General features: G+C 40.0%; 1 protein-coding gene across 2 annotated transcripts in view; it reads right to left on the bottom strand.

The window, feature by feature from the left end:
• thsd7ba (thrombospondin, type I, domain containing 7Ba) overlaps positions 1-24222 on the bottom strand; it is a 164762-nt gene extending 140540 nt beyond the window's left edge. The window contains exon 1 of one of the 2 annotated variants that reach the window (XM_058622672.1): positions 24120-24222. The gene's annotated coding sequence lies outside the window, so the exon portion shown is untranslated. Of the gene's footprint in view, positions 1-13140; positions 13309-24119 lie in introns of those variants that run through there. The other variant, XM_058622671.1, reaches the window with a different exon arrangement.
• Between the last annotated feature and the right edge of the window lie 281 nt (positions 24223-24503).

Raw genomic sequence — 24503 nt, 5'->3', positions numbered from 1 at the left:
CAACAATAAGCCCAAATGATCTATTTCAAGGAAACAACATGCAACAAGAACTTAATGAATATGAACAGTGTGCGCCGTGTCTGCATGCCAAAGAATCATTAAAGTGCATAGTTGGTATAATCTGCTGACTTCAAACTGTAGAGAGTAACTTATAAATATTAAAAAAATGTCTCTTACATTCAAACCATTGCCAGATGAGTTCATATAATGTTGATTAAGCCCATCAGCTCCACATGACTATCTCTCACGTTGCCCAGTGACAGGAGTGCACATGTGGAAGTGATCGGTTTAATGTCAAGACAGACGGAGGCAACAGAATCATTGTGTTCGGACAGCAGGAAGTATGACTAAAAACAAAGACATGGCACACAATGTTCAAAGACCAAATATGGGCAGAACAATAACATAAATGACAAAAATCACCAAAAAAAAAAAAGTACAGGAACTTTTTTTATCATTATTTAATATAGATGTAACCAGCGGTAGCTTTGCAGTCAACCACTAGCAGCCATTTCCTCCTCCACAAAAAAAAGAGATGATTTCCTCCAAGTCTGGGAGCTTCTTTCCTCGAAATAAATTCAGTTTCTTGCACAATCCTTTCAAAGTCCTGATGCTAATGATAATGTGGTGCTGATGTGCCAAAAGATGAAGTATTTCCTTATTTGCGAAGCCCAAACCAAAATATAACTTCACAAAAATGCTCTGCATTCCTCATCTTGATATAGGTTGCAGCTGATCTGAGATTTTGCTTGAATTACAATGGACTTTCTTCTCAAAAGATTACGACTTTATTGTTGAAAGATTACGACTTTATCCTCATAAATATGACTTATTTTTAACGATTAAAAAAAAAATCTGATACGATCGTATAGTTTTAGCTAGAAAACATACTTTAACAAACGACACCCCAAAGACTTTATTCCTAAACTTTCCATGCTGGAGAGTCCGATACCACCACAATGTAAAACGCCTTCAGGGGTCAGGGGTGATGTAGACAGCACCATCTTTCCCTGGCACTCATAACTGTGCCAAATGTGTGCAAGGAATGATTTTTCCTTTTACTATTCTGAGGCTCTGGCAAACGGCCAGGATGCTCTCGCAGCTCCAGTACATGACACTAGATAGTGCCAGTCATTATCCCATTGTTTGGAAGCCAACAGCCTGTCCTAATTAGATGCAAAAAAAAAAAAAAAAAAAAAGGCAGAGAAACTGTATCTAGTGGCACTGCAAACGAGGAGGGAGAAACGCATCACACTTCCTGCCGTTGCACAGCTATAGTGTAATGAAATAAGGAACTACTATCGAACATTTTCTCAGCAAAGCACATCAACAGGCAGTCTTTTGAAACAGACCACCGCTGTAGAGAGCAAAGGGCCATCAGGAAAAAAAAAAGACCCGCAACACTGATCCTTGCATCCCGGGTGTCAGGCTGTGAGGGTGAAACTCGATCGATACAAACTGGACCTCACAGCAGCTCGTCCACACATCCTCCAAAGACCATCACAGCAAATAAAATCAAGCAGCTGTAAATAAAAGCATCACACAGTTCAGACACACACACACTGCAGCAGTGACAGTGATGTGACGTCGACTGGATTCCTCATAAGTCTTACCATAAGAGGAGACAAAACATCTCACGCCCATCGACTGCATGTCACAAAGAACGGAATCATCACTTCTTCATTCATTTTTTTTATTTTTTAAATCTGCCAGGATGTCTCCTTGCATTTCAAACATTGCAAACACGATGAGCACAGCTTGAAAGTGTAACTAGGTTGTGTCTGTCAGCTCGGCTTGCCATTTAGGCAGGTGGCTAAGGGATCGAAGAGTCTGTTTACTCTTTTTTGTGCGGCTAAATTTTACTTGTGAGACAAACTCTACATCCTCTCGTCACTGTGGACAGATGATTAAAGCGCTTCATGGCCTGGTTAAATGTGCCTACACTTTCATCTTTAAAGAGCAGCGAGCATTTTAAATGTGCGAAGTGTGGAGCTGGACTTGATATGAATAGTCAATAAAAAGACTCCGTCCAACAGTATAATGACTATGGTGTTTGTTTTTGTGTGTGTTGTTGGAATGAATGCTCTTCTGCTTCTTCTACCATCGTTACACTACCTCTCTCTCACTCACACACACACATTTCAAAACCTGTTACATACTAAGGTGAGATGTCATTGCCAAAGCAATCACGTTACATAAAATGTTCTTTCCAAAGTCAGAAAATGTGTTGGTTTTAAGAGTACATCTGTGTGTGGGTGTGTTTGTCTGTTTATACCCAACACAGAGGCAGAAATGTGAATGCCAATTAACTCTAAAGTAAGAGTGATGAGGGCTACATAAAACGATATTTGTGACTATTAATATACGCTCGGTTCTTTGAGTACTGCCTCACTCCGAAAACTCTGTAATTAAAAAAAATATATAAAATATAATGGGTGTAGTTGGACGCTATTTTGAACTTGAATCATATGAATAAACCAACTTGGGTTGGGAGCCAGAAGGACTAATGAATTCTTGCTTTGAGTTTTGAATTTGTTTACAATAACGAAAATAGAGGGAAAAACACTAGCCTAAATATATCTTATATAATTATCTTATATTATTATTCTTGTCATTAGGGCCGGGAGATATGGCCAAAAAGGTAATGGCGATAAAAGATTTCAAACCTCTCGAAAAACGTCTTTTTCTGATATGTACCACAATAAATCACTGATAAATATAGATTTTCTTTACTCATCTCTAAAAGTTAAAGAACCCAGTTTATTGTGCTTTGAAACTTATGACACGTAAATATTTCATAAATTTGAGGCAAAAAATTCCTCCTTTTTATCCATAGCCATTATCTCAAAGTGTGTTTGCACAATACAAACATAATAAAAGACGTTGTTTTCAGAGAGACAAGGGGGAAATCATTTAAGAGGGAAACTGAATTTAAAAATGCAAGTGTGCCAGGACAACTCTAACAAGTGTGTGTGTTTCAATCTCGGGGGTTAAATTATGGAACAGTCTTGAGCAGATGAATTAAAGCCGCGTAAAAACATAAATAAGGACATAAATATAAGGATGAAGGACAGTCGTGTTTAAAGCCAGACTTCTTGTGTTGTACTGAGAACATTAAGAACTTTGTATAGAATACTGTAAATATGTGGCGGTGATGAGATTGAGTTGTGTGTAATAGCAATGGGGTAGGTACTTATAAGTCTATACTTGTGACTACTCCTTTTCAAACATGTGATGAGATGGATACGGAAACGTGTTGTCATTGCAAATGTTTGAAATAAACTTCTATTAAACCTCAAAAACATTCATTTGACTGTATAATATGTTATATATGTATTCCCTACTGAAAGTATATATACGTGCGATATGTCCTCAACCCATCTAAGAAGTTGCCTCACCATTTTATAGCGGGTGCTGCCTTCTCTTCATAATATCCGTAAGCATCTAACGTAAACGTTATATATATATATATATATATATATATATATATATATATATATATATATATATTTTTTTTTTTTACACAATGCTACTTTTTTTTTGAATTTCCACAGCTACTTATCATGGGAAATCTGTCAAGATGCAACAGCTGCATTAAAACGATTCGAAGTGACTCAAAGGAACCTCGCGTCTCCAATGGAAGAGCGTACTAAGTGGTGGGGTTCGCGTCTCACACTTGCCAGTCATTACTTGTGACAGCCACTCGTGCAAAATACCATCTCCGTCTCAACCTCCAGATCAGGAAAAACGTATGTGCATGCAAATATCAAAGTTGATCCAGTGCACCAGAGCTAATCTGACTTACTGCTGCTGCACGCTGACATCACCGTGATGGAAGGAACAGCATGTTTTCAACAAAAGGTCATGTGTTCTCTTCAGGTCAGCTGATCCTTTCCTTTCCCATTAGATGTAATTACTGGTGACACCTCAAAGACAGCAGGGAATAACAAAAAGTGGGGGGGTGACAAAAAAGTCGGTACAGGAGGTGAAATAAAAGACAACATCTAGCCATTATAGACGTATCGCTGCACTAATTCCATTACGTGCAAGGAAGATTTAGTGAATATAGCCAGTGATCCAAAGTTAATAGAGGTGATGGAAATAGGAGATCCAAGCTAAAGGCCAATGGACCGTGAGGAGGCTGACTGGGCTTGGTGACAGCTTCCTTCAGCTGCCTGACAACTGCATAACACCCACAGAATAACCTGCGTGGCCAGACGGAAAGAGCAGCAGACAAATAAGTCCACTACTTGACAAAGACCCTCGAGATAAGACTTGGCCAAGCTCCTGCATTTGTATTCCAAGTGAGGTGGGGGGGTGGAGGCTAATGTAATTGAAATCTGTTGGGGTGTCGGGGGTCAGTAAATTGAATAGCCTGGAAAAAAAAAAGTGTTTGTATTGCGAGTAGTAATGTGAAGTAGCAACGGTGCAGTCGAGCATAATGATTCTTCTTCCCAAATAATGGCCTCCTGATACTAACTTCTATCAGACCCATGTAAAGAGGGATGGGAGCAGCAGAACATCATCACCAACAACTATGTCAAGGGTTACATTCACCATTACAGGTTTCCTCTCAAAAGGATTTCTTGTTTTATTTTCGTGGAATAAGACGTTTTAAGCCACGGTGAAAAGGGGGTGAAATGGTTTCCAATTACCAAGCAGGACTTGGTCTCTCTGTCGTTTTGGTGAGAACTGCTCCATCATACAGAGTTCTGACATGTAAAACGCACTCAACCGATTTGAAGAATCCCAAAAAAAATAAGAAGAATTCAAATAAATGAAATGTGCAGAACAGATTTTTTCAAATTGCATATATAACTAAAGCTCAATCACCTTGAGTGATTTGACCTTAAACCGATGTCGATATGAAGCTTTACTGACTGGTGTCAGTCGAGATAATGAGATCAAGGAATCCCTGGATGCTCCTAGCATGGATAATCACTTGACAGGCACATGCACCAACAACACGCACACGCACGCATGCACGCACGCACGCACACGTGCACATGTGTACACAGCACAACATTCTCATGAGGAATCAAATCATCCACCCGGAAATAACTCCCACACAAACATTCAAACGTTATTCCGCTATCAAACTTCACAGTTTGTGAGCTCTCTCTTTCCTTGCATGTTACTCTGGTTGAATGTGTTGCATATTTATGTGTGTGATGTGAGAATTATTCAACATGCTATGCATAATGTATATTTACACAAAGATCCCCATGTGACATGACGGTGTCCTCCCTCTGGATTTGAAACCTGCCGAAGCCTTTGTTTACATGGGGCTGATGCCAGAATCATTTTCTTTTTTCTTTGTGGACATTTCAGTAAATTAAGCTTCGGGTCCTACAAATGGAATCAAAAGCTGATTCAATTGAGAGAAAGTCTCACACAAAAGGCAACCAATGCACAAGCTCAAAAAGGACTCAAACAGAGACAGTGCCTTTATCAAAACTTATTATTGCAATCTATTACAGCCGCCATGAGACCGAGAAAAAAAAAAATAAAGTTTGTGTATATAATTTATTTTTTAGAGCTATAATAAGGATTCTGTTTATCTTGAGTTTATATTTTCCTTAACTTTGTAGGGGTCATCACAGCGTGTGCTTAGATTTTCTTCAGCCTTTCAAATGCAAAATTCAGACTTGAGTGCATGTAGTTTTATAAAACTGACTTGTGTCAGTGACAAAAAAAAAAAAAGTCAAATAACTTCTTCAAGCTGTTCAAACCTCAATTTACCGGAAATTAACACCTCATCTTAAATGGTTATGAGAAAGTATATGACCGGGTATTAGGGCCACGCATGAAGAAATAATATTCTGTTGAGACTCAACTCAAAATTACAAGAGTAAAATTAGAATATTCCAACTTTATGGTCATCCAACCAACTTATGCTTGACGTGCCCAGGTCAAGATATAAACAATGGGGTGAACAGTTGCCGCCCCTAGATTCTGGAATAAGCTCCCCCCTGACATTTGCGTTAAATCCACACACATACAGTATTCATCCAGAGTGGCTTTTAATACCCTGCAGCGTGGTGACACTTTTTATTCTTTTAATTCTTGTGTTTTTAATTGGCATTTTCGTGCTTTAATTTATGTTTCATGAATTTGGTTTTTTTAGCGTCCGTTAATGCCGTGTGTCTGCAATGCTTTTATTTTGGAAAGCACTCTAGTCACCGGTGAATTGTTGTTGTAAAGGGCTATCGAAAGCACATTAAATTAATTCTCGAAAAATTGGACTTTAAACTCGACATGTCATGTCAACATGTCTGGTCACGGCAACAAAAAAAATTAAAAATTAAAAATCTGTTAAAGACGGGGAACGCCAAATATCTCAATAGGTAGAGCTGGCGCCAGATTTAGGCCCTCGTGCAACAACCCAGAATTCCACCCATGGTCTTTTGCACCATACCCACCACACACCCCCCAATCCACACATCTCTGTCCTAATCTAATAAAGGCAAAATATATTTATTAACGATGGATACACCCTTACAAATGACATACTGCATCACTGGGAAGCCCCGAGTGCCGACCATACGAGGCTACAAGTTTCAACACTGGAGGCGACATGTCCATTGAAGAGAGGGACATTTCCCCACAGATGGGTGGCATGCATTATTCTACCCAGAAAACTTTCAAAGCCATCTCTTATGTCTACAGGGAGTAAGTAACTGATGTGAGAAAGACTTTAAGGGAACAAATTGTTTCAAACACTATCCTCAGACCCGGTGAAATGTGCCCTGGATGATCACAGGTGTGCAGCTGTTTTCCAAGCGAGTACTGACTGTGACTAAGTATTCCCCTGAATGAACCTCGCGGCCTCAAAAATAAATAAGTGGCAGTCTGAATGTGTCAGCAGCCGATGTAAATAATGCTGCGATAAAAATAAATACAACATTTTGCACCACACCTATGAGGTACTTGTGTTGGTTTATAAAAGCATTTAAGCTTCCGTTATTTGTTTACTCTGGAGATGATGAGGCTGTCGCGGTTCATCCGCAGTGACAAACGTTTGAACAAACTAATGAAGGAAATCATCAAAGGAAAGACTTAAAGCAGAATATACTATAATGCAAATCTGGCAAAGAAAAAATATAACTTAAACAGTGTCTTAAAAAGATACGGCGCCCCAGAAATGACATCGGGGGAAAAAAAATATCTAATTTGTGGCCATGAAATAGGTATAACATGCGCATGAAATACTGATTAATAATATTAATATCATTCCCATGAATTACCTTGAGGTAATTACCACAAGAGGGCTGAAGCTGCATGATGGACAGAGATAGTGTGATAGTGAGTTTTACGGTCTTTATCTTTACAAAGATACTCTCAAAAGCCTGGCAGTGCGAGGAATCATTATTCCCGAAGTGAAGTCAGAACGCTATTCACGGATTTGAACTTGTGCGATCCTTAACATTTAAAGGAAACATTGTTAAAAACGAGCTACAACCTCATTTTCATCAAAACAGCCGTCTTCCGTTCTGTAAATGCCACAGTGTGACTGTACATGATATTACACCATACATGATAATACACGGTCAGCATAGTTTCTCCAGCTCTTTTTGATGTAAATGAGTGTGTAGCTTGTTGTCTACATCACTAGGACTCAAAATAGATCCTGCGTGTGTCCCAACAATGTTATTCAATGTCATTCAAATGCCATTGATCACGGAAGTTTGAACCTGTGAATATCTTTCTGACTTTACTGTAGTGTCAGTTTCAAGCGAGGGTGCGCTCCATTTGCTTACGAGTTAGTTTTAATTCATGTCCACGTTATACTTATTTAATGGCTCCAAATTAACAACCTAACATGTCATGTCTAGGGCTCCATAAAAAGAATGTATCAGATTTTAACTTGTATTTGGATCAGGGGCCAAAAAAAAAGCTGACTCATCACTTCCCAGAGAAGAAACTGGTGAGCGTCTTTTCAAAGGGCAAATTAAGTGTCACTGTTGACTTTGGGACAAAAGTGACATTTCTGCAGTATATTTCTATTTCATGGCCCGAGTCAATTCCCCACGTCCGGTGTCATTATGGAAAATGAGTAAATCAGCAAGCTGAGCTCAGACTGCGCCAAAAATCTAGACGGACCTCCGGGGTGTCAGCTGACGTGAATCTGTGAAGCAGTTAGAGTGTGCAAAAAAAAGTAAACTGAATAAGGTAATACTCAATATAAGCAGTATTTTGGATGCAAATGTACATGTAAAAGAAATGTGAAATTTACTACAAGCAACTCAGTATGAACATAATCCTAATGTTTGATGAATAAGAACAAATAAGAACTGCCAACATTAACTCTCAATTCTTAAATCTTTCATATGGGTGCATAATATCTGCATAACAACATAGACGTCAGTACTATTTTGTACGTTAAGTGTACGCCGTTGGTTAGCAGTTAACTTTGCAGCAATGAGATCCGGGTTCGTGAGAACAAGGCATGGAGTGTGCATGTTCTCCCCGTGTGTGTATGTGGGTTTTCCTCCCTCAGCCCAGAAGCGTGTAGTTTAATTGGACACTCTGAATTGACGGCGAGTGTGAGAGTGAACGGTTGTTTGTCTGTGCGGCCCTGTGATGGACTGGTGATCTGTCCAGGGTGTACCCCCCGCCTTTCGGCCTAAGTCAGCGACCTTCCTGTGGAGGATAAAGCGGTAGAAGACGGATGGATTCCTGTGGATCACGGTCCATCATTTTGACAGTTTTGTGATTCATCAGACAACTCTCACGTGTCATTTGGGATATCGCCGTTTTCTGCTAGTTATGTGTGTAGCAGACTGTAAAATACAAACTTTCAGGGTTGCGACAACATGAGGATTTACAGCAAACTATACCTGTAGCTGCCATCCTTCCTTCTTCCCCTCCCCACTGTGCTGTGCAGCTCTTCGTCTACGTGTGCATCGTCTCGTTGGTTAGAAAGGTGAGGTGATTTAAGATCATCTATGCAAATGTCAGACAAATTATTTTACAATGTGTTGATCCAAAGCCTTAGTGAGCTTGGTATCCCTTTTTAAGGATTATTGCTACGAAATATGTACATAGATCACTAAATATAGTCCATTTGAGTGTTTTGCTGATGCATCTAATCCTATTAGCACAAGGATGTCATTGACAAATAGCCTCCTACTTGCTCTGCTCTTTCATTGCATCATATGAGGACACAGACGTACTGTATAGAACACCATGTGTGCTAAATATGTGTGAAATACACCATTTTGACAAAAGTTTTTGCTTTAGAATAACAAAATTCCCCAAGTCTGATATTGTATTAAATGGAAACACAATCTCCTTCTCTTAAAGACTGTGGCTACTCTTCAGGGACCAGTTTAAGAGAATTAGTGACATCTAATGGTATGGACTGCAGAGTGCAACAGACAGGACTTTCTCCACTCATCCCCTCCCTTTTCCGGAGAGGATGTTGTCAACAAGCATGTACAGATGTACAGTATACGTACTTTAATTTAAAACATGAAATGCGTGCTCTGTCTGGTTTGTTCTTTAAGGTTAGATGGCTGACTTCTCGCCTAAAGTACATTTGAAAAACTTAACATTTAATTTAAAGTGATTAAGTGCTTCTGAGAATTTTTTTTTTTTTAATGGATTGTATCTTTGAGTTCTGCCACCACGCCGGACCTTTTAAGTCACTTGCAAGAGAATGACTATTGTGCTTATACACTTTTAAAGAAACATCCTAATGTCCCGTATTTCAGGTATACAAATCACTTCCATTTGATGACATTTGAAACACCATTAGGCCAGTTAAAGATTATACACCTACACAATGCAGGAAATGTACTTAAGTACATTGCAGCCACTTATGGCTGTGACTGATTTAATGATATGGTGCGTGATTCAGAAAAATACAAGAGGTCCTGTGTCTCAAGAAAACAATGATGTTGGAAATGGTAGGGAATATACACTGAGAGGAATGTATTCATTTAAAAAGTTTATTTTTTTGAATTTCTTTTATTCTTAGCATGTCATTTGTCCAATATGTTAGTTTTAGCTTTAATTCGCTACTTGCTTAGTTGTAATTAGCAAACATTAGAACGCTAATGTCTGTATTTTATGAAGTGCTTTCTCTTCTTCCAACAACACAACAACCAGGGATCAAACCAGCAACCTTCTCATGAATGGACAACTCGCTCGACTTCGTGATCTCCAGCCACTCTTAGGGTGACTTGGCAAACTTATTTTTCTTGTGGAAAAAAAGTCAAATACGAGTCGTTTCAAATGTTTCAAATAAACAATACGAGTCGTACATCATGTGACAATTCAAATACACTGAGCATGGGAAGATGATTCTGTCCTCTGTGGTTACTTGCTACTAAAGTGAGAACAAGGATTTCTTCAATCACAGCTGATATTCAGCATAATAAGCCATAGATTTTTTATTTTTTTAAATGGACATAGTCTCGCAGTTTCCTCCCAGAAGCAACGAAAGAAAATGAAGAGTTACAAGATCAAATTCAGTTAAATTAAATTACTCATTCCTTTCGCACTGTGTGCGCTCGGACCCTAAATATTAAAATGCTCATTAAAAGCAGCCAGTGGATGTGGTTGCTTCTAGGTGAATCCGTTAAGTGACTTGGTTTAAAAATCACGGGGTGCCTGAGAGGACAAATACACAGTGACTCAGAGAGTTCGTCCCTCTATTGGCTCGTCGCTGGCTGCCAGACGATGTCTGTTTGATGATGTCTGAGATGCTGCGCTCTACTGTACAAACTGTTATGTAATACCTTGGCCTTGACGCCCACGTATGTGCCCCTGGTAGGCTAATAAAAGATTAATTAAAACAGAAAGTATAATAAAATCCACTCGCACACACACATACACCGTTCATGTAGAAGTCGTGCTTTTTTTTACTCAGAATATAATGTACTTTTTTTGCAATTCCAACCATCAGTAGCATGTAGTTCACGTCGCCTGTGTCTGAGTGGTGCAGCACACTGCCTGCCTCCAAAACCTCCAGAATACCAATATACCACCTTCACTTTTCAATCACGTTGGGATGCAATTAGCAACTTGGACGCATTGTGTGAGTCACATGACAGATCAGTCACACGCGGCGGTGGCACACACTCATTGGCGTGATTCACAGCCCAACAGTTTGTCCCCCGCTCAGCCTGAATCCATGCCGTCGATCTTCTTTATATGAAGCATTCAAGGTTGGAAATATGCATCTGTCAAACATCCTCCATTACTTCGGCTGCCTGTCACACCTGGGGCAGCTCACAACCGACCAGAAAGAAAGACAGAGTGGAGCTGTCAGCAAAGAACCCTCAGTGGACTGAAAAGGCACCAGCTTTGCCCATTTCTCTGACTCTAATTTCCTCAAAAACAGAGATATTTTTCTGTGTCACCGGCTGAGTGCCAGGTTAATGACAGGGGCTGAGTTAAGCAAGTGGCTGAGGCAGCATCCTTCTTTTCCTCCGGATAACATGAAAACGTTTCATATTGAGATGTGGGGGAACCCGATCCTCACCATGTGATGCAATGCACAGCACTACAGTTGCATTATAGCTCAAGGCTGGTGACGGTTTGCCTGAAAAGGTGAAGAACATCTCACCATCATGGATATGTGTGCAGGACTGTGAAGTGTGTGCCACCAGATCGCAAAACCGCAGCAACACTGTCACTCTGTGGCGAGCACATTTAAAATGATCAACTTTCAGCACGGTCCACATGATTACATATTAAATTACAAGTGACGGTTCATCTCCTGCTAATAAGCGATGTGTCTGGATGCTCTCTCACATCCACAGTGTCTTTTCACATCACACAGTTATTTCTCTCCACTGTCTCAAAGAACTAGACAATTTAAGCAAAGCCCTGTATTACTTATAAGACCTAACGCAACTTTGCCCTGAGCCGTTTTTAGATTTCGTTTGAATTTGTCAGCTTAATGAATATTCCTATACCAAAGAACAAAGACATTTTTTTAAAGGTGGACTTCAGCGATTACTTACGACAATCACCACTTTTCTGGTAACCAATAATGTCACCATCAATCACTGGCGTTAACACTTCTTACAAGGCCTCTCCGAGTAATTGTACGGCTCTGCAAGCAGCCACCAAGCCTTCAATGAGACGTGATTGAAGTGACAGTAATGTGCTCCGCTGCTGAATTACAGATAACGTTGCATTGTCATATTGTTTATTTAAACTTCAGAGGATGAGCAGTGCTCACGGCCAATCTTAAAAATCACACTAAATGATTGATACGAGAACAGAGGGTTATACTTCAGTCATATGTGTAAATCCACACACTCACTTTCAAAAGGGAGCCACTTTCCACGGGGTTATAAATAACAATGAACAAGACTAAATAACCTCCACTATGACCTAACCCTTTCCTGTAACACACAGTAGGAGTCATTATTCTCGTCCTTGTAGTTTCCAGCACGTTAGATTTAATGATTCCATGCACACGGGATGTATAGTTTGTGTCAATTAGCCGGAGGCAGAAAATACAGCCACACATGTTCAGAGAAAACAGAGGGAGTGGGGATGGGAGAGAAGTGTCCTGCCCAGTACACACACACACACACACACACGTTCTCTCTCCTCTGTATGAAGTCCCATCTGAGCACTCCATAAATATACTCTTTCCCTATCAGCTTCTCTAGATTTATCCTCAGCTGAGCTCAGATGTGTCCACAGTGAACCAAAAAAAAAAAAAAAAATGCTCTCACAACTTACTCTTCCAACCACCTGCTTTGATCAGCAAAAGCCAAATCCAGGTCCCTTATCTTGGTCTGTTCTTGATTCTCCTCATTACCACCACAGCCTCTTTGGATGCTTACCTCTGTTTCTGCACACGATTGTGAAACACAGTGCTATATATGCACCACTCAGGTGCGCACTCATCTGACTGAAGCCTTAAGTTGTCAATGCCACAGCAGACACAAGACACACACACACAAACTCTCCAAGTGCCACGCAAATAAAACCTTTCAGATTCATCACAGCGCACACAGCGCACGGAGAAACTTGAAACATGGGAGAAATCAATTGCCCATTCTAGAGCGAGCAGTGAGGGTGTCTGCTTACACCATTAGAGCTCCTCAGTGCAAAGTGAATAAATCATCATCATCATCATCATAATAATGATAATAAAATAAAAGGTCTTACCTGGGCTCTTGGTGAAGCTGCGGCCGTTTGTAACAGATCCTATCTCTGCTCATGGGACAGAGTCGGGGAGGAGAGGCAAAAGAAGAGGAGGAGAAGAAAGAAAAGAGATAAGAGCGCAAGGAGAGGGAGTGCAGACGAGGAGCGCAGAGAGAGGGAGGGAGGGAGGGAGAGGGGGGGAGAAGAGTGAGAGAGAAAGAGAGAGATCCAAGGAAGGTGAGAAGAGAGAGTGTGTGAGAGGAGAGAGAGAGAGCGCGCAGTGATAGTGGTGCTCTCACACAGCGCTGCTGCCTTACACTGAGGGGGATATGCTGGCTCTGGGAGGTGGTACAGCTCAGTCAAATGACATCTGCCTCTCTCTTAAAAACCATTGGCTAAGAGAGATCATTTCCTAATAAGCCGCCGCTGCTGTCTCCAAGAGCACACACCCCCACTGCACATGCATGAGGAGATGCATGCACACTCACTCACTCACTCACTCACCTATGCACGCGTGAGCATATTTATTCTTTTTTTCTGTGCAGCCCAAGGATTTTCTTTGTGTCCCCCCCCCCCCCCCCCGCCCCTTTTGTCTTCCCTCCTCTCAGCCTATACTCTCTAACCCAGCACTTTCATGTCCCTTTATTCTCTCTGCTCCTCTCTCCTCCGAGCGCATTGTCATTTTATCACAATGTTGCAGGAAGTGTTTTGTTTTTTTTTATCTTGCATTTTTCAAAATAGCTCCAGCTTCCCCATTGTCCTCCTCTTGTCTTGGAGTCAGTTCCCCGCCTTTCTGAAATGCTTTCAAAACTTGCATAGATGCTTCGACTCTCACATTGTACTGTGTATAGACACTGTGCAGACATGGCCACACCAAGTGTGTCAATTTCCAGATTATAGGAACATATTCACTCTCACCATGTATTGAACATGATAGTGAAGGTACTCGGTCTTAACCTCTTCTTCCCCTGACCCTCTTTTCGTGGTCCCTGCTCGAAAATGACATGCCCAAACTAAACAGAGTATATTACATTACATTACATTACATTACATGTCATTTAGCAGACGCTTTTATCCAAAGCGACTTACAATAAGAGTATATCTCTGCAAGTACAAGCGCTATGTGAATTATCTTGGTATCAAAATAAAGACAACACCTGTGAGATTCCACCAGAAGTAGAAGTTCACTGTCGATGCCACCGTGTCAGAGTAAATGCAGATGGTTCCATCCAAAATAAAATTGCATTTTAAAGTAAATATCACCTTTAAAAGTATGCAGGAGGTGCTTAAAAACTCAAGGAAGTCATGTGACAACATGTGGACATTAGCTGTGCAAAGTCTGATGTTGATGCTGAAGTGAAGCAGAGTGAAATTACAGAGGTTTTAGTAAAGAGATGCCCAGGCCCGTTCTCTGGCACCATCTGTGCCATTTGAGATTTCTAAAAGGTACCAAATCATCAAACCCATGTCATTTTATTTAAATGTCACTATTGGTCCTAAAAAAGAAAACTTGTTTTGAATTAAAGGGCAGATGTGTGATAGTGTGTCCAGTGTTTTTCTTCTTTGCTTTATTTTTTATCAAGTTTGGGCGCAAGGACACATGGTCAAGAATTATTCACACTACACTAGCTCTGCACTATAAATCTATTCCAGCATGTTTTTCCATATATATATATATATATATATATATATATATATATATATGGAAAAACATAATATTCCCTATTACCATTACCATTTGGAATCCACTAAGTTTTTCATAGGATTTTTTTATGTTAAAATGTCTATACATCGTATATTCTATAACTCCTCCTACTCCTGTTAGCATACAGACATTCTTTAAACCAGGAGAAGGAAATTATAATTTACGAGGATTATTTATGTTTGTAACTATCAACGTGAGAACAAATATTAAATACAGATGTGTGTCATTTTTGGTGGGGGGTGATGGAACAACTCAATGCTGAAATGAAATTGTGTAAAACTCTTTTAGGGGGATAAGAACATTTCAGCTCACACTGTGAATTGAAAGTCCTGTACTATACTTGTAAGAAATATATAAATCTCACCTTATGTTTACTTATATGATATGAATAGAACCAAAATAAAGCTCCTGATTGATTCAATCATTCATTCATTCATTCATTCATTTCTGCTTGTCTATAATCACAAATTGAAATGTGTGGGGCAATAAAGTTAATGGAATGCTAGACATGAGTGTCAACATATCATACACACTGTAATTGACTTTGATGAGTAATTACAAAGAGCTGTGATTATGGTTGTAGGTAAATGTGGAGGGAAAACATGTGTTGAAATGTCCATTAAAATTACTCAAATATATTGAAAACACTTCAATAACAATTTCCACCATTTCTTGTACCCGCTGTGTGAATAAATATTGTTCATATTCAGAATAAATATGTATATATATATATCATCTTAATAAGGAGAGAGGTATAGTCATGGAGGAATAAACAGCAAATGGAAAAAAAGTGCATGGGCCAACACTTAAAAGCATACTTTCCTCAGATTTGCAACCTTAAAAATGACCTCAGAGCTGACAAACCTGGTCAAATAAGAACACCAAAGCAATGGAAATACGGTCTGATGAGCAATCGCTCACCGCATTCTCTACACCAGCATTTCAAAAGGATGCCTGTAACCCAAAATATCCACTGCGGAATCAACCTTGTGGGGGTTTTCGTAATGTTGTGGTCAGCCATTAACGGTCAGCCACAGTAATTACATCGTATGAAAGGACCGCTAAACAAAGTCCAGGCTGCTTTCATAATCACCACATCTTAACAACACTGGATATTTTCCAGCCCACAGAATAATTCTAAGTAGATTCCTGCTGTTAATAGAAAGCTGCACTGATAAGAAAATGCTGCACGAAGCGAAGAAAGCTTGATTTGATTGATTTAACATAAACTTATGGAGGAAAATTACAAAATTAATAGGAAAATGTTTTTTATTGAAGTTGCGAGTCGAAGTCAACATGTGGTTATTATCGTAATTTCACTCATGCCATTGCAGGAAGCCGGCGAATCAGCATCTTTGTCACCAGAGAGGAGAGTTGGAAAAACGCCTATTTTTGGACACTGAGACAAAAACTCAAACAAATGTTATTTTATCTTGTATTATACTGTTCAAATTTCAAATTTAACACACAACATTGTTTTTCTTCAATTTAAATTGTTAAATACACCATTCTAACATGCAGTACATTGTAAATTACTGCAAGATATTGAAAGTTATAATGGAGAAAATGGGCAGAAGCACTTACTGACAGGACATTTGACCCTTTTATGGTTAAAATAAGCAAAAGAAATGAAAAAATAAAAAGTCCAGGCGGACATTTTTAGGATTTAGTGTTAAAGGTTTAATTTAAAATTATACACGCGCAGGCTAATACTGTTGGATGTTTTTCAGTTACATTTATTTGTGTCATTATTACTCACTGCTAATCCTCATTTCCTATGTTGTGATTCATTATGCTTATTAATAATGGGCAGAGTCATCGCTACTGTTGTCTAGAATGTTTTAGTGCAGGGACACAAGTCTGTCTGTTGGCAGCTTTATACCCTTCTATTATTTTATTTTTGACGGACTCCTTTTGTTTGACCCACACTTTTCTCTCTGACCCACTGTGGGATAATTGGCTGTGCTCGTGATAACCCCCTTGAGTTCCTGTCATTCTGCTCTGACATCCCTTTGCCGCCCCATACTTTCATACAAAGAAAAATATAACCAAGTATAATTGGGATTTTTCTCTTTCCTCAGTAACTGTCACCTTGCTTTCCTCGCTTTTCAGAAACAAAAAAAAAGAATGCTGCTTGACAGGAGTCACAAAACAGCTGACCCATCACACACATGCGAGCACTGCCCCATATCTATCAGCATGGTTCAAAATGGGATAATGCTAATTAATTTGACAGCAAATGAGCCGTTCCTCTCCTCAGGTGTCGATGGCCAAAAGATTTATTTTATCATTTCCTGAAAGAGCAAGTTTGCTCATTTACGACGTGAAAAGAATATTCAGACGAGCCTTTCATCCTCAAGCCATGAATAAAGATTCAGAGCAGACTTCCAGTGTTGTCTTTTCTCATTACTTCACTTTAAGGGTCGCATGCGACTTGGCTATATTCTCTGGTGTGAGTGCAAGGCATCACTTTCTTGAGGCCCCCCCCCCACCACCACCACCACCACTTCCCAAAAGGGAGCACAGCGAAAACTCCTAAACTTCAAAGCTATACAGACTTAAAGATATTCTGAGTAATCAGTCACAAACTGAAAAGCCAAAAAAAGACAAAATCACAATCAGTGGATGGCATTAATCCCAACAGCAAATTTCAAATCCCTGTATGCTGCTGACACGGATAACCGTCTCTCTCCACCTCAGCCTCCGGATACTGTGGAATCGCATGGTTACTATGGCTGGCTGACTGCGGTGTGTTATCTGATTATGCATTTTATTTAAAACCCATTCTTTACAAGTACTTATCAGGTTTTCCCATCAGGTTACCAGTCAGTTTGCCGTTGAAGCATATAACCTCATGTACTACCAGTGTCAGTGCAGACAAGCTCTGACCTGGAGCCATTTCTTCTGGTTACATTTATTTATTATATAAAAAGGTGCTATTGGACCTCACTGCTATCCGCTCCTAAATAAATGGAACATCTCCTCAATTATTTCCAACCTCCCAGAGCAAATCCCCTGACATTTACAAGGGTATGTAAACACAACATTTTTATAGAAACATTTATGGCATGAAACACAAAAGAAAATTTCCATTTGAACATTTAACCAATAACCCAAGTAAATGAAACCTAAAATGGTTGGCACTGGCAGCCAAAATGATGGTGATATAATTGACCGTAGAGTCTTTTCAAATAATAATTTAATAAGAATGGGGTGAAATGTAAATTGTGAGAAAAGTGCCGAATAGCTGTCAAAAGTGCAGCGTTCTATCGAGACAATCATAGTTAATGAAGTCATTAAACTGAGCAAAAAAGATTTGTGATTTCTATGAATGCTGCTTCAAAATGAATCAGATTTTCTAATAAAGGAATTGTGCACGGGTCCAAAACCAACTTATGCATTTGGTATGCCAACATTTTTTTTTTATTATGAGGTTCAGGCTCTTGGTCTGGTTTCATACAGAGAAATGTTTACAGTGCAGGGCCGACCCAAGCTTTTATGGGGCCCTACGCTGAATTTGATTCAGAGAAGCCGTTGCTTGACTATTATTGATACCAATGTAACACTCGTCATCTGTCTTATTCACAGCAAATCAGTGTCACTCTTTTTTGTGTGCACTTCACTTGTAAGTAAACAAGTTTAATGACTTTGTTTTTTAAAAATTGAGAACAAATTAATTAGCAATAAGCTAAGCTCAACACTACTTAGATGTTTGAATACATCTAAAGAAATCCAGAATGCTTTAATGTTTGTTTTCAAAATAAAAAGCCACAATCTTCCCCAAATGGTGCTTTTGTTGGTTATGCCTAAGCCAGATGGGACTCCAGACAGTTGTGCTTTTTACATTTACTAACCACACACTGGCAACTCCACTGTTCTTACTAAATGTGGCACTTGTTAAATGTTTTCCATATTAACTTGATAAAATATAAAAACATAGCTCACTAAATAAAAAAGAATGGGGAAAAAAATTGTGAGTAAAAAGTTTGTATTAACACATCTTGTCCAAAACTCTTGCACGTTGCACGTTCTTGTAAAGAATGGTTTTTAAATGACATTTCTCCGCGACAGTGTAGAGTCTGTTGTGTTCTTATGGAGATGGGCAAGTTTTCACATGAACTAAATCTGTGAGACAATAAAACACGGATGAATGGGTTTGTTTTCATGCTGTTATACAGTATATCTTTTTTTTTTGTTTAACCCGGTAAAGCCTCATTGAGATATTACTGCACACGCGATGTGTAAAGGAAACACCGATTGTGATTGATGGTTTGATTGATGGTTCTGAGTGCATAGCCTTCATGGTTCCTTTGACCCGTGTGTAATGGGATGTGGACAGTAAGTAAGGGCCGCAACATGTGTGCTGTCATTGTGGTGTGATTTGTCCGCCATTGAGCAACACCGCCGACATGCTTCAAGTGCTTCAACAACAAACAGCAGTTGAAGATTTAGGTCTCGGCGACAAACTGACAGTTGATAACTAGGCAATGGTTGCAATGAATGCATCCGGTCGTTCAACCAGACAGTTATGGTGAAGAAAATGATTCATTCTTTTGTGGCTGTGTAAAAGTGTAACAATGCCAGCAGCAGCGGCAGCAGCGGTCAAACGTCTTCCTCACTTTCCTTGTCTCTGTTTTATGTTTAATATTTGTTGCTCTTATGTATTAGATGGGTCGGTGTAGTGGTCGTGGGGGGGTTGGTTCCTTGTTCTTTTGAGTTGCATTGCATAAAAAGGTCATTTAGGAGGACATGAAAAGAATATTATCTAAAGAAGGTACTTTGGGTTTGAAGACTTGTTACCTCAAGCGAAGATGTTTAGGTCATAATGATTTCAATAGAAGTGGGTCAAACTCTCCAAAAACCCTTCGACTGACATGCAAGAATTGCATCATTCTCCGACAACATGCACTGGAACAAAGGCAGTGGACACAGTAACAGGAAGTAAGAAAGAGTCAAATCCTCTTGCAGCCAACCTAAATCATACAGACCAGAAAGAAAAATCCATCCATCCTTACATTGTCTCCCGCTTTATCCTCCACATGAGGGTCACGAGTCACACGAGGCGAAAGGCTGGGTACACTCCTGGTCGCCAGTCTATCACAGGGCCGACACACAGAGACGAACAACCATTCACTCTCACATGTACACCTTTAGAGTGTTCTATTCTCCTCTGCTGTGGACCTCTGTTCTGTGGGAGGAAACCACAGGACCCGGAGGAAACCCATTCACACATGGAGAGAAGATGCACACAACTAAGTGCAGAATGGCTCCAGTTGAGTCATGAACTGGGCTCGTTTTGCTGCAAGGCAACATCTCCTCCGCCATAAGACCCCTCAGAAACAAATCAAGAAGCCTCGACAAACCAAGAAAAGCTCATTATGGAGATGTAATGAGTACATTTCAAACAGTTTGAGCTGTCGAGGAGAACAGTGTGATCCGATCTTTGTCACCTGAAGGTGAGGATATGGTTTGCACATTGATCGCTCTCACACTGCCATCTGACAAAAACACCTCTGTGTCACAATCATCTGTGCTTTACTCTTCCCCTGCATCACCGTCTGTACAATTGCCCTTGCTTTATAGATCTTACGGACTCTGTGGCTAACCTTGGCACTAATATTTGTCAGGGAAAAAAAGGGTTTTGTTAAAATGCTTGTTCACATTTTTGTTGAAGCCTCATTCGTGATCTGCTTTGTATGCGTTCGCTGATTTTTCTATGTCTCCAGAGGTCATGTTTTATGTAGCTGACAAATTCTCTGTAGGGGGAAGAGGAAACTTCACCTTCGGCGTGCCTCTGTAACGTAGTCCTTCCGGAGCGACAGTAGCTCAGTGTTCGGAGCAAGTCGTCTTTCAACTCCAAGGTTTAATTACTGGCATCGCTAGTCTACATGTCGATGTGTCCTTGGCCAAGACGCTTAACCCCACGTCGCTCCTGACGACTGTGACTGCAGCGTGTGAATGGGTACGGGAGATGAGTGATAGAAAATGCGCTGCATATGGCATTTTTCCACTACATAGCACCGCCACGCCTGACCTCGGCTCAACTCTACATGGTTTTCCATTACCATACTACCACACAAACTAGTGACTAGTGGCTTGTAAAGCAGTGAATCATTAGAATGAGGTGTACTTACAAACATGAAGTCGTTTTTAAGGTCAAAAATGTCCTACTCGCTACGAGTATGTAGCTTGGATAACGTTGTGGTTACCGAGATGATAAACACACATGCAAATGAAACGTAAATGAGCGTAGCGTGTAGCTTAGCGTGTAGCCGGCTGTCGCTAATGCTAAACGACAAAACAAGCACACAAAGACAGTTTTACGGTTTGAAAAAATTGTAATATATGTATTGTTGGCACTGCTGCTTCCTTTAGGTGAAGTTTGGTGCTGTGTCCTGCTTTATATTGCTACTTTCAACCGTAGAAGAACTACTCTCGTTGTAGCTGCTGAGCGTATCGGTTGTACGGCGCTCAGCAGCTACAACGAGAGTAGTTCTTATTCTTCTTCTACGGTTGAAAGTATGTCACCGGATGTGCCCGGACTCTAGTGCCCGGACTAGGAGGCGTTGCTGTTTAGAAGACTGGTGAAATTCGCCAGTTACGTAACTCGGCAACTGAAGTGCCGTTCTGCTTCGTAGAGCTCAGGAAAACAATCAAACCCTGCGCTCTCAGCAGTGGCTGAACTGATTGTTGTGGACTTTTAGGGCTTCATAAACGAGGCAATGACGCAGATACACACAGAAACACAGCGTTAATTGGCTGTGTCCTCTTTAACAGACACCTCTGTTAAATATTGAGATTTAAGACATTATCTTGCTAAATGTTGGAGATTAACCCATGTTTTCAGGACTGTTAAGTCTTTTCAACTGATCTACAGTTCTGCATTGCTCGGTTAGATTATCTGCCTCTTCCTGTAACGACACCCTGACCAATCAGTGGACAGCAGTCTGATGACGTCACTCGCTTGGAACCTCACTAAAACCTGGTACTAAAAAAGTACCAGGTACTATCACTAATAGAAAAGCAAAATAACCGTGACGTGATATGATGTGCTCAGTGGAAGCACGCCAATAGATGCATATGAATGTGTGAGTGAATGGGGTGAATGGTCTTGCAAGATTTCCTAAAATAAAAAGCACAAACATCAGAGAGTTATGGGTTTGGGCAGTGCTTTAGATTTTTTGTAATTTTCGACATTGGAGATGTTAACAAGTTGTGCTAATTTGCGTTTGCTGCCAGACTGGTTAATTCTCCGCAATGTCGCCCGTATAACAAGAGACACTAGAGACCATTCATGCACACAATTACCACAGGGGACAGGGAGATGCGTCTCCTGAACAAGAGGGAATTTTGTCGTCGTCCCCCTACCGCCCGATCGTTTTCCTTCAACACGGGGCTGTACTTTTCTGTATTCAATTTGTGCAATCAGTCCTGTGGAGGAAGCATTCATTGTACTCGTCGCTGCGCCCAATTCAGACGATAATACATCAAAACGAGGCCAAAGAAGAAAAGGGGCAGACTGAAAGAGAACTGGGAGAATGTGTGTTTGTGTTGAGCACTGACACTCCAACACGAGTGCAAAGCCTTTTGCACATTTGTAATAAATGACCAACAATATCACATAATTGTTAATAATTGATAATTGTTTTTAAACCAACCTCTCATAAACTACAAAGTGCTCTGACAACACATTCCTCCTCCAGTGTGTAACTTACATCAGCAAAGCGCTAGTATCGCCTCTCCCTTGGCCTTACGTGGGCCTGTAGAGCCTGAAATTGAGTCAAAGTCCCTATTCCGACCGTTCTCTTTTAAAATGTGTTTCTGAGTCACAAGCTTGCACATGACTCGGAGAACCCAGGTTAATCCCTTAACCTAAAGTTCTCTTTCAACATACATTGCACCTCAGTCGTGTTTCAGAGTCATTTATAAAAGGAAATCTCATCAGTGGAGCTGATAATCAGCATTGTGTGAAATCATTCAACAGTGGTATGAATGCGACTGACATTTGTTTCCACTGGAAAGTGACGCGCCACAGCTTTAAAATGCCACATTTCACAATGTAAATATGATCCAACTGAATGGGACGTGTATGCTTTTGCTTTTTGTGTAACGAGGTGTGCAGAAAATTTTCACTTCTGTCTCTCCCTATGTGTCCTTATTGTTCATGCACATTCAAGTCAGCCACGCTTTTACCGCCATTACGCCATTACTCCTCCTCCTCCTCACATCTTTTATGCACAAATTCAAACAGAGTCTATCTCTTATGTCTGCCAGCTGGACACAGCAACACTTTAGACGTGTGTAAGATTTTACAGGAAAGAGCAGGTATATACCCTCAGGAGATATATATATATATATATATATATATATATATATATATATATATATATATATATATATATATAGGGATGGCACTGCAATGGTGAAAGTGGGTATAGCAATGAGTCATAATACACATTTCATATACTGAAAGGCACTAATTCAATAATATGTCATACTATACATATATATCCACCCAATGTAAGGTTTATTCCACAGCTGCCCTAAATTTACAGCATTGGTAATTATCATAATCCTTTTTTTTATATATTTCTGTAATGGTCAGTACACCTGTATACGTAGGCGCTGTTTCATTTTCACAAAATGTTAACTCTTTTACAAAAACACCGACAAAAAATAGCAAAACACATGATTATTTCTTGATTAAGATGTCAAATTATAGTTATTTACTTGCATTCCTGAACAGAAAAATGTTTTTTTTAGTGGTTTGATTCATTTCTGACTTCCCAGAGAAGAAGCCCAGTGAGCAGGCTCAAATTTGCATATAAAAAGGTGAATTCAGTTTGTTATTTTCCAAATAAATAACAATAACTTTTTGTAGTTTTAAACATGTTTTTGAAAGATTTCTAAAATATTTATGGTTTTATTGTTTTTTACGACAGGTGTTCTAATAAATGTGTTAAGCATATGGGCACACACACACACAAAAACATGTTTTGCCTCACATGTGACTTCAAATTATAATAGATATTGACAATTTGAAACTTTTTTTTTGGCAATACCATTTAAATGTGACACAACTGCAGAGACGGTTTTAAAAATGCATACTCTCCCCCAAGCAACTTGAATGTTCACTGTTCATACATGCAATATACTTTCAAATTGCGTGGAGAGCGCACCTCGAATGGGTTATAAAGCAACCATGGGAAATCTTTTTTTCCCCTGTATCGGACCAAATTTAATGTTTAACATCCTTCAGTGGACAAACTGAATGATTAGATGCATTTTTCATGCTCACCTCTCCAACGTGACGGTCAGATGTTGATGGCCACCTTTCGAAGACAGTGCTCTGCAGTAACCACACATTTAAAGTTGCAATCTGTGGGTGGCATTTCCTGTCTCGCACATGGCAGCCCAGAGAGAAAATGTCATATATTTTTTTTTTTTGTTATTATCTCGTGTCACATGGGGAACTGTAGCTCAGACACACTTCTCCAATACAAACTGACCCTGAAGCAGTTGTACTTTGTCCAGTCTCGGCAGCTCCACGGAACTCCTTCACAGATTCGCCTTCTCTGAATAAGGTTTGGGCTTCTTGTTAAGCTCACTCACCACACACACGCACACACACACACACACAGCTGATTTGCATGAAGCCACTTGTGTGTGCACACCAAAGAGC

This window comes from Solea solea, chromosome 2 (assembly GCF_958295425.1).
Source record: "Solea solea chromosome 2, fSolSol10.1, whole genome shotgun sequence".
In the NCBI taxonomy this organism is placed as follows: domain Eukaryota; kingdom Metazoa; phylum Chordata; class Actinopteri; order Pleuronectiformes; family Soleidae; genus Solea; species Solea solea.
The sequence above is the reverse complement of the archived record's forward strand: the minus strand, read 5'-3'. Positions and strand labels throughout refer to the sequence as shown.